Below are 10000 nucleotides of genomic sequence, written 5' to 3'. Positions count from 1 at the left end.
TCTTCAAGGTTAGGTAAATCCTAAATTTCTGACGATGCGAGGCGGCAAGTAGCTACAGTGGCTGGTGGTGCCAGCTGCCGCGGTACCCATGCTACTCCAGCTGCTGTGCTCAGGATGCCAATGCTGGCCCGACAGCGGGTACAACAGTCTACACATAACTACAGAAGACAATGCTCGCTCTGAGAATGTATGCTGCTTATTTATAGCCCCTGACAAGTGCCAAGGAGGGCGAGACAACGGAAAGACAAACTGAGGATATAGCGTTTCCTGAAGCGCCGCTGATTAGGTATTGCATTTCTTTCCTCGCCCTATTCTCTTTGCTCCTAAAAAGATAATGACCGTGACAGGTGACATTTACTGGCGTCCCCCCTTCCAACTCTAACAAACACATGCACACACTCGCGTCTTGACCCTAAGGCTAAGGACGCCTCGCCATGGACTTCAATGAATGGCTAGAAATCCTCCAACACTCCTGGAGCCACACCCATGCAGTTCGATGCCAAATGGTCTCTGTCCTCGAGAGACTTTCTTTTCTCTCTTAAAGCGATGATGATGTATTGCCCGTGACGTAATCAGGAAGCAAAGATCATTAAGTAGGGGGGACGGGAGCCTTTTAAGGGCCTGGAGGAGATGAGAACTCTGTTTCGTGTTGCGAAAGCAGGACAGGCAAATATGACATGACTTCTAGGGCACCTAACATGCGAAATGGCAGCGGACAGTTAAGATCGAGCAGCAATGAGAAAAAGAGAAAATAAGGAACAATGTCATTCTACCTTCTTTTCCATCAATAGGCGGATAAGAAAACAGGCGGCTAGATGAATGATATGGATAAATAATCAAATACATGAAAGATATATATATATATATATATATATATATATATATATATATATATATATATATATATATATATATATATATATATATATATATATATATATATAGAGAGAGAGAGAGAGAGAGAGAGAGAGAGAGAGAGAGAGAGAGACCATAAAATGTCATGGGTGGAAAAACAACAGGAATGAAAGTCGGCGTTATACAAACACACACACACACACACACACACACACACGTGTTAATGTTAGGCATATGGCCAGTGGTGCGCGTGGCGGGACGGTGCGGCGGCGTGCAGGTCTGGGACAACAGTTTCTGTCATGGCGGAAGTAAGATCAAACACGGCACTCTTGGCAACGTCTGGATTAGATTCCTGTGAAGATTCATTCCCATTACGATGACGGGACCTTTAATCTTCCTTCCGCTCTGATGAAAGACGCCAAGACGGACGCTACGCCGTGAAGTCTCCTGCTGCTGTTGCTGCGTCTCCTCTGAACCCTACACACACACACACACACACACAGTGAGTGTAAGTTTGTATGTATGATATATATATATATATATATATATATATATATATATATATATATATATATATATATATATATATATATATATATATATATATATATATATATGTGTGTGTGTGTGTGTGTGTGTGTGTGCGCACCAGACGCAGCCAGTGCTGGGGTTCCTCAGTGACAAGAACTTAGATATGAGCCTTCATTCGGGCAAAAACTTCAAAAGGATCTTCATCCAGCACAGCTCTAGGCTTCAGGAAGAAGTCACCCACACGATACCGAGAAATCAAGACTTTTCTGTATCAAGTATGGGTTGAGCTTTATATTAATTCTAATACTGATTGCGCCCTGTCTGTAATACCTGAATTACGGACGTGACGCACGCTTTCAGACGTCAGGATTATGAAACCGACGCACCGCCACCCTAGGCATATCTAATACTCCGTGACAACTCTGCGTGTTTCTCTGACTCAAGAAACTGCGGACCTAACTTGGAAGACGAACCTTCAGCATGTTTTTCGTCCGTAAGTAACACCATTTGCACAAAACCTTGATCTTGGCAGCTTTCACGAGGTTGGAAACAGTGTCAGGAAATGATCTGCTGAGGCGAAGGTTGGCGGTCGTTGGCGAGGGAGGAAAACAGAACTAAGAATAGGTTTGGCGAGCGGTCCGTGCTGATCCTGTGCCCGCCCCTCACACTCGGTGCTAATTATCCGCTTCAGTGCTCCCTCCACCCACGCTCGTATCCGCACTTCATCCTCACTCAACTAATGTTAAACATCGACTCTTGATCATCAACATCTAGTTTGAGAAAAAAAAGACAATACAGGCGAACCAACCTGCGACGTCAGGTGCCTCGTGTCTCACTCACACAGCTTGTAATGCTTGATGGATCTTCCATGAATCGTCAGTTTAGTTCAGTAGAACGAGGAAATGTTGCTTCCGTCATCTTTCTGGTCTGACACGCATTGATACATGCATTGCTTTCTGTTTACATATATTTTTCCAATGATTAACATGATCAACATATCCCAGGCCGCCCACCCTCCGCCTGGTGCATGACAGCTGACCGCAGCCCGGGACACATCGTGGCTGCTTCCAACAACTCGGCAGGACACTTTCTTGGAAGAACATCATTCGATTCTTTCAGCGACACTTCAATGAATCCTGGCACTAAGAACACTGATTGGCTGCAGGAAAGCCTCAAAGCTGCAAGAGAAAACGGGCTCCTCCTTGATGAACGACTTACTTATTTCTCATGGTTGCGTCCCGTCTGTGTGAGAAGCGAAGAACAACTGGTGGTGGCGGGCGCGGTTCTCCCGGCACTCAGACCCTCATTTGGCAGCGGCCCCACTCGGGGTATGCACCAATAACTGACGTCCAACTAACTTTTTCTCGTCCGCTCCAAACTAAGGCCAGAGGAAACGTGTCGATCAAGATAAAGGACTCGATTACTGACTCCAGCGGCAAGCAGCTACACAAATGAGGCTTGGCGCGGAGGTGGGACGTGATGGGAACAATACATTGACTCAGCTGGTCATGCTCTCTCTCTCTCTCTCTCTCTCTCTCTCTCTCTCTCTCTCTCTCTCTCTCTCTCTCTCTGTGTGTGTGTGTGTGTGTGTGTGTCCTTTCCTTAATATTACAATCCTGTTGTTACGGAATTAGGAAAATTTTTGTCCTTGAAATAGAATAAATGGCTGAAATAGACTTGTTAATCAATTGTATAAAATCAATAGAATGTTCTGAAAGAAGGTAAGAGAGATTTATGGACAGGGATCATAAATGGATATGTATATACTATGTGTGATATGCATAGACTACCATGAGTAAGCCTATGGGTTTCACGCATATCTATTTATGTTCTTATAATACTAATACATTTATAAATAGAACGCATTCAACAGTCCAAGACATTATGAGACATCAGAAGAACAGGTTCGTTTCTGCATTTATTACATGACTAAGGGCGTGTATATAACTATATAAAATATTAAAAAGATGGAAGAAACAGGAGCAAAATCATCATCATCATCATCATCATCATCATCATCAGCAGCAGCAGCAGCAGCAACAACAACAACGATAACAATAACGATAACATAAGCAACAACAGCAAAAACAATAGCAGTAGCAGAAGTAAGGTAATAAATTTCATCTCGTGGCGCCAACAATGATTTCCTTGCTCGCTGCATCATTCCGTCTGTGTAGCCAGCCGTCGCTTCGCACAGTTAAGAGTCAATCATTGACAATTACTCTCGTGCCTTCACCCAACAAATGTCATCAAGATCCATTGCAATCAGATGCAATGCAAACTAACTGAATAATGGGGGGCTGAAACACAAAACATAGACAAAATAAACAGTCAGACGAGACTGAAAGGAACGATTCTTGAGTCCCATTAATCGGATGGAGAAGCAACAATAACGATGACAAGGACGCTTCACGGTTAGCAGTGAGACGCTTCATTAATTAGACAACTCTCCTCTATAATTAGGAAGACACTTTTCATGTCTCCTCCTTCACCTTGCGCTGACTCAATATTTTACACCATAACAATGAGAGAAAGACGGATGCCAGCATTGACCCCAGCGAGGCAGCAGCTCCCCAGTGCCGCGGACGAAGAGTATCCATGTAGAGCGCAGACGCCAGCCCGGGACAGGTATATTGTTTCCCACGTCCCAAATTAGATCTCAGGAGTTCTTTCTTGCCTCCAGTTGACCACAAGTTGGGACGTCCCGCTTTGGTGTGCCTTGGCTATATTAACACAGGCCTTGAGGCGCTCCCCGGGGGACAGAGGCAGTGGCTGGCGGCGTGTCAACCCACGACTCGGTTACGATGCGGTGGAGAAAAGGACAAAAATGCGGAAAACTCAGCGTAGGACATCCATATACCAAAGGCAGTGTCATTCCTCCTTCGCTTCCACGTATGGTACATTTTATCTGATTCAGTTTAAAGTGTAAAGATCTGCACGAAAAAAAAAAAAACTTTCTACTCTCCCGGTGAAGTCAACTCGCTGCGTTGCTCGTGCTTTTTCTCTTGGCTACTGCAGTCCCTGGGGTGAGGTGCGCGGTGCCAATGCTGCTTCCCCCACAGTAACTTCCCCGCTCACCCCTCGTCCACTAGCAACCCACAAGTCTACACGCACACAGGACCAAGGAATGTTTAATTGCGAGTTTGTGCGGCTCATGTTTCCCTGATAAAAGCTTTCGTGCCTCGCCCTCCTCAGCCAACTTTGTGCACCTGGTAGCGGCTCGGCAGGTGACGCCTCGCACTGGTCGTCTCCTCTTCCCCTCACGCTTCTTAGGGAATCAAGAGGCTCAGATGAGTTGGTTTTGTTACTACTCATCTTTCAAGAGTAGTGTAGTATTTCCCTCTCTTTATCTTTCTCTCCACTTCCTTTCCTACCTACCTACCAATCCCCTACACACACACACACACACACACACACACACACACACACACACACACACACACACATCTTTGACCTACCATCGCCCTATTAATCAAGAAGTCAAGGTTAAAACAAAATGTCAAGAAAAGAGAGACATCCGCCCAATATTCGCCTCTTCTACACACACACACACACACACACACACACACACACACACACACACACACACACACACACACACACACACACACACACACACACACACACACACGGGAATATGCATATTATCTCTACTTATGATGCCTGGAAAAAAAATTAGGTAGAGGAATGAGTCACTGATTGCACGAAGTGATGACCTAATACCTATGCCAGTCCCTTCCCTTCCCTTCCCTTTACCCATACACACAACCTCTCCCTCTCACCCGTAACCCAAATATACACATCCACCATCTCTATTCATATGCCAAAAGCCGCCACAACCATGCCTGGACTCCCTCACACAAACAGACAGACACAAACACACAAAACACATCACCCATACCTCCTTGTCCTCCTTTACTACACAGACACACTTTCCTCATTTCTTCTCCGTTTTTCATCACCTCCCACATATCCAACGCGTCCTCGCAGCCACCCACGCCACCCACCCACGCCTCCTCTATACACCATCCCCACCACCACCGTCACAAGTTTTGCCCACACTCTTCCCTGCCAAGAATTCTGCTTCACTGAGATTTATGAATATTCTTCACTCCAAGTCCCTCCAATGTCATAATAGTAGTAGTGCTCCAGAGAGAGAGAGAGAGAGAGAGAGAGAGAGAGAGAGAGAGAGAGAGAGAGAGAGAGAGAGAGAAACAAATAGGCCTAAACATGACAGTCCCTGTATGAAATCTATCAAACTCTAGTATACTCATCTATCATCCTTAGAGAGAGAGAGAGAGAGAGAGAGAGAGAGAGAGAGAGAGAGAGAGAGAGAGAGAGAGAGAGAGAGAGAGAGAGAGAGAGAGAGTGTGTGTGTTGTGTGTGTGTGTGTAGAAGAGGCGAAAGAAAGAATTACCGTTTCTCACATTTTCCAAGCATGAATCTTCTTTCTCTTTCTCTTTCTTCTCCAGCAAGAAGGAGTAGCGACCCCCTCCCTCCTCCCTTTGTCTTTATCGTCCCTTATACACTCTCGCCTCACACACACACACACACACACACACACACACACACACACACACACACACACACACACTGAGGGGAAAAGAATTTGGTATCAGAACGCCTAAGGAAGATTCACCAGCCAGGCACATGAAGGGAGACAAATGAACGCGACACGACAACCACTGCAGTGCTGGGACGCATGCAGGGTGTGGTTGTCAACTGTTGTACGTAGTGGTGTGGGGTTCTTTTTCGCCTCCTATTCTTATCCTCACGGCGTCTTCAATTCTTGTGGATTTAAAAAGATATAAATTCAAGCTACTGCGGACTGTAGCTACGTGCGCGAGGGGTTTGTATTATTTTTGTTTCTGTTTTTACATCACACGGCGTCTCCCATCTTTGTGAATTATAAAACATACAAGTTCTAGGTGACAGCAACCAGTACCTTCGTGTCGGCGTGTTGCTTGTTTATGTTTTCATTTATAAGTTCACCACGACTTTCCTCTGTGGGGAAGATTATAGCAGATTCAAGACGATGGTTTTATCTTTTCTTTCGCCTCTTTGTTTTATGGCTAAGTTATTTTTTCAGACACCCAAACCAGGATAGAATCAAATTTAGCGACTTCACGTAACGCTGTAATCTCTCCTAACACCCTAACTTTCATTTTCTTCAAACTGTGTTATTCACACGTTCCTGCCTCAATAAGGACGGAGAGCAGAGGAAAATCAACTCAAGCTTGGTAGACATCATCAGCACCGCCCCACCCCTTCATCTCTCTCGTCCTGTCATATTCCGCCACTACCCGACCCGCCAGCCGCCTCTCTGTGCCCCGATCAGACTCAGAGGCTCAGCTGCAGCTGTTCCTAGATGCTGTTACGTTTTCTATCTATATAAATCTTGACAGAAAAGAAGTAGGAGGAGGAACCAGACGATGATGGTGATGATGATGATAATGATGACGACCACGACGAAGACGAAGACGATAGTGGCGATGAGTATGATGACAGAGGCTATTCTGATGATGTAAGGTTTCTAAAGATAAATGCGGGATTTGTAAGCTTTGTGACAGCCAAGACAAGTTCAGTCCCTCGCATTGGACGTGCACTCTACGGAGGGCCATATATTTAAGTGTCTTCATTGAGTAAAGTGTCCTTGGTTTAAAAGAGTCTTGTCCAAACAGTCGTGGGTTTCCCGAGGCCAACTTCAGACCCGCGTCCCGTACACAAGGGGTCGCCACCTCCCCGGAAGCCTTCCCCCACGACCTCTTCCTCAGTGTGACGGCCGTGTGACGTGTCTTTCCTCCACTGTCCAGGAGCCGTCACGGAATTTACTCAACAGCCAATCAACTCTTGATATATATATATATATATATATATATATATATATATATATATATATATATATATATATATATATATATATATATATATATATATATATATATATGCGCAACTGCAGCAGCAACAGCAGCAACAGCAGAAGCAGCAGTTAGGAGGGAGGGAAGGAGGGAGGGAGAGAGAGAGAGAGAGAGAGAGAGAGAGAGAGAGAGAGAGAGAGAGAGAGAGAGAGAAAAGTAGTGCTGAAGCACACGTTCACACTCCCCGGGCCAAGAGTGGGGCGGCAGACACGTCTGAGTCAGGCATTTTCTACAAAGCACGCATCTCGCTACTCCTTTGTTGTCCTGCTACATAAATATGGCTGCAAGGGGGCAAGGGGGGGGATTTAGTTGGTATTTAAGATTTGTTGCCAGCGCCACAGTAGCCTGCCTGTGCTCGCCTGCACGCTCTTTCTGTGGAAATGACAATTCAGAGATGAAAGTGTCTGATAAATATTAATTCGATACTCTTAATTGATCTTCATTGATTCTGGTGTCTCATTAATGTCTATGTAATGTTTTTAATGAGCCATTGGGCAAGAGTTTCTTGTACTCAATCCCATGCAAGCACGACCATCTACACTGGCGGGAACTGTTCGTCAGTGTGTCCCGTGACCATCTGCTGCCCCTGCCTGTCTGTCATCTGTATTTCCTGTTACGTGTTGAGATAACAATGTTGATACTATTCAATGAATGTATTTAAAAAGGCAGAGGTCCTCTCTATGATGCTTTCTAGGCTGGTAAGGATGTGCCGCGGACTCAGGGGCGCTGATACCATTCCTATACTCCCGGAGGGCAGTAGAGAGCGGTAAAAATTTGTATCTTATATATAAAATGCAATTTTTGGCAAAGCCTACAAGGTACACTGACCTCCCTGGCAATCCTGCCAACGCCTCACACCAATGCGGCAGGACGGGACCTGATAATTTTTTTCTTTAATCTTATCACCAGCGCGGGTCACAGTGAGAGACTCGTACAGTGAAGGTATCTCCCCGACACACGATTGTATACCTGACAGATAATTAACGAGAGAGACACACTGCATAGCACAAGGAATCAAAGTATATTAAATTCTTTGAAATATATAAAGAAGAAAGTGGCGGTGAGCAAAGAAATAAAAAGGTAAAGCCAAGGAGAGTAGCGTTCACACCATCAAAGGATTTCAGCTCACTCGCTGCGATATAAATCTCTTAAACCTACGCTGATGGACGACGCATTTAAGGTAGAAGATAAAATAAAACATATATACGGTTCACTGCGCTTGAAATTATACATCTTATAAGATGCACGAAAATAAAAGTACCAGCCTGAGTAAAAAAAAAAAAAAAAAAAAAATCCTCCACCTAGTTACAGTTGACACCTGCACCCAGTTTTGCAGTGTAACACCAGCGCTGCAGCCATTCACAACTAATGCAACGCCCCTCTCTCTCTTTCAGCGGCGATCCTGTCACCTGTGTGTGCCGATGGGGAAAAACACCCATGAAAACTTGTAAGATCCATATTCAGAATCAACTCTTTACACAACTCAACAACTTTCTGAAGGGACGCAGGTTAATAAAGGTGTTTTTACCAACATTCCTAGATCATTAACAGGGAAAAAAGAAACACCCTTTAAGAACCACACTAATCATCTTTGTTGTCTCTGAAAATAGTCGTGGTGGGAAAGCAAATCGTTTCTAAATATGATCCTAATAGTGTATACATGGTCCTCGAAAACACTCCTCATGACAGACTCAAACGTTTCAAAATGCGAGTTGCGGATAGAGAGATGGAAGGGTAAGTTATGCATGTGCTTAACTGGACATCCGAGCGCCGTCTGAGAAGAGTAGAAAAGGGCGATGTAAGAAGCAGAGAGAAGGAGATGAATGAATTATGTGTGTGTGTGTGTGTGTGTGTGTGTGTGTGTGTGTGTGTGTGTGTGTGTGTGTGTTTAATGAATGTAAACTACAGAGTGGACAACGAAAGGAAGGATGGAGGGAAGGACAGTGGGGGGAGGGAAATGGGGGGAGGACATGAGCAAGACAAGTGATTATGTTCCAGTCTCAGCAAGCAGCAAACACTCATTCACCGTCCAGACTTCGTGACAGGAAGACCTCGCCCCACCTCATCCCTTCCTCCCACTCACTCACCCACCCAGTCGCTCACTCACAGACCTTCACTACACCTTCGCTCAGGTAAGAAGGAAGGTTGCCCTGCCTTGTTACTCTTCTTCAGCACATACTGTTTAGTTTCGCACATCTTACAAAATTCATCAGTTCTACATTGCTACTTGCTTTTCATTCATTCTTTTTTGTCTTCATTTAATTTTTCTTTCTGATTTTTCTTCTATAGTCCTGATATTTCTTGCTTGTGCCTGTTTTTCTTTTCTTCTTGTAGTTTTCCTTCCTGCTTTAATATCATCTTATAGTCCTTTATTTCTCTTATATTATATTTTTATCCTCTTTCTTTTATTATCTTGTTGGTCTTCCTAATTTCTTGCATTTTCCTCACGTTTCTTCTTTATTTCGTGCGTGTTTCCTCTTCCTTCCTATTCAACGTTGCTCATGGTTTCTCCCTTCCTTCAGTATCGTACTCTGCACCTTTTCTTTATAAAACATCAGAGTAGGACACATCGCTCTTGTCTTTATGGTCACAACTCTATCACCGTCCACTGCCATTAGATCTCTGGGAATGAACGAGAAATGGGAATAGGCGAAGCAAGTTATACATGCTCAGTCCCTTCAGCTTGCCTCATCCCG

The 10000-nt window shown here is 44.6% G+C and overlaps 1 protein-coding gene and 1 long non-coding RNA gene across 2 annotated transcripts in view; one reads left to right on the top strand and one right to left on the bottom strand.

The window, feature by feature from the left end:
- The window catches only part of LOC123499666, a 4089-nt gene extending 1144 nt beyond the window's left edge, over positions 1 to 2945 (bottom strand). The window contains exon 1 of the long non-coding RNA XR_006673062.1: positions 2605 to 2945. This is a non-coding gene — a long non-coding RNA (uncharacterized LOC123499666). The remainder of the gene's footprint in view (positions 1 to 2604) is intronic.
- Positions 2946 to 9344: 6399 nt separating this feature from the next.
- LOC123499874 (probable glutamate receptor) overlaps positions 9345 to 10000 on the top strand; it is a 30032-nt gene continuing 29376 nt past the window's right edge. The window contains exon 1 of the mRNA XM_045248409.1: positions 9345 to 9436. The gene's annotated coding sequence lies outside the window, so the exon portion shown is untranslated. The remainder of the gene's footprint in view (positions 9437 to 10000) is intronic.

This window comes from Portunus trituberculatus, chromosome 50, assembly GCF_017591435.1.
Source record: "Portunus trituberculatus isolate SZX2019 chromosome 50, ASM1759143v1, whole genome shotgun sequence".
NCBI classification, from domain to species: Eukaryota; Metazoa; Arthropoda; class Malacostraca; order Decapoda; family Portunidae; genus Portunus; species Portunus trituberculatus.
This window is presented reverse-complemented; position numbering and strand designations above follow the sequence as displayed.